Below are 1,769 nucleotides of genomic sequence, written 5' to 3'. Positions count from 1 at the left end.
ACCTCTCCATACAACAATGGGAACTGATTGTAATGGTTTGTGGTTAGAATGATCTGAGAGATGGGAAATCTGACAAAGGACAGATGTGTCTGTATAGTTGATGATGTGGTTTAATGTACTGGGACTAGTGTACGCATAATGTCACTCCACTTGTGAAAACTGACCTTCCTAAAATTGACCTTCCTCCCTGAAGGACTAAGTGCATATCCCTCCTAACCGATTGTGCAGTCCACATTCATTGATCAATCCATCCTTTAATTACACAATAAGATAAAAGAGTTATAAGTGTTTGAATATCATAAAAACGGCCACCATCTTGAAAAACCAACCTCAATCCTACATACAGGCTACCGCCTATATAATAGGCCAAAGATACTGTTGCATTTTTTCCCTGTAATGAGTGTGACCATTCTGTTGTTGCATATTATACATTTCTTTGTGTATTGTGTTTGGACTGTACTATGTCAGTCACATTAGCTGCTCATTATTGGATTCTTTCACTCTTACAGTAAACAAGTCCAAAGTTTATTACGGTATCCCAAGGGACCCTGATCTGACTGCTGCACTAGCTGAGCTGGAGAAAGAAGAAGCTGATGCTGCAGCAACAGTTGACGATGATAAGCCAAAAGTCAGTTCCTTATGATAAACATTAATGTATGTGTATTGTAGAAGAAAAAGACTAAGAAGGAAGCTGGAGGAGCTGGTAAAAAAGCTAAAACTACTAGTTCACCAAATGCACCACCATTAAACAGAGTTCCATTACCATCTTTGTTAGTGAAAATCCTCCAATAATATTTCTATCATTATTAATTTCTGTAGGAGAGACAGTGAAAAAGCTGCTAAATTCCAAGCCTATAAAGATGCAACCAAGTGTGTATCATTAGGCCCATCAGCTCTCCCATCAGTTTGTTTCTATACACTCCTCAACATATCCCAAGGGTCAGTGGATGGACATACAGTAATACTCAACAGCACTAGTGCTTAGCAACCATGTAGCTATTATTACTAAGAAACCAGCTACTGTACCCATTCATTAAGTTATTCATGCTGCAATCTTGTAATGCCATAGCTGATTATAACCCAACCATTATTCTATAGAGTCAATGCTGTTGAGATATCACAAGATTCAGTACTGCTTGCTGCTGGTTTTTCTAACTCAATCATCAGGCTATGGACATTGACATCAAAGAAACTTTGTCCACTCAAGCCAGCAGCACAAATGCCTGTCTCATTAGCGGCAGGTGAATATTAATGTTCATGTTGTTATTTTTAATAATCATTACAGAGGATATCCTGGAGAGAATTATTGACACAAGGTTAGAAACACATTAATTATATTTCCTATTATATTTCTATTTTATTTTCTTAGTTCATCAAGTGATGTACGTGTACTGACAGGTCACAGTGGTCCAGTTTATTCTCTATCCTTCAATAATGATAACACATTCCTCCTGTCTTCATCTGAGGATGGAACAAGTGGGTTGTCTCATGTTCATTTTATCAGATTCCACATGTCACATTGTGTCATCACTAATGTCATCGTCATGTTTCTCATCACAGTCGTCATTCTGTTTGTACCAGTTTCATTATTTCTTAATAACATTTAGTGTCACTATTGGCAAATCTATTGTTACAATATGAGGTCATAAAGTACATGTACATGTTCTTATGTTGCATAGAAAGCTTGAGCTGATTCCGATCAAAATAGGACTTTTTACGATTTTAAAAGTTGCTCTAAAATCAGGCCACAGTTCCTGTACTATAGTACA

Source organism: Amphimedon queenslandica, unplaced genomic scaffold (assembly GCF_000090795.2).
Source record: "Amphimedon queenslandica unplaced genomic scaffold, v1.1 AMPQUscaffold_12544, whole genome shotgun sequence".
Lineage (NCBI taxonomy): Eukaryota > Metazoa > Porifera > Demospongiae > Haplosclerida > Niphatidae > Amphimedon > Amphimedon queenslandica.
Note: the sequence above shows the minus strand (reverse complement) of the source record.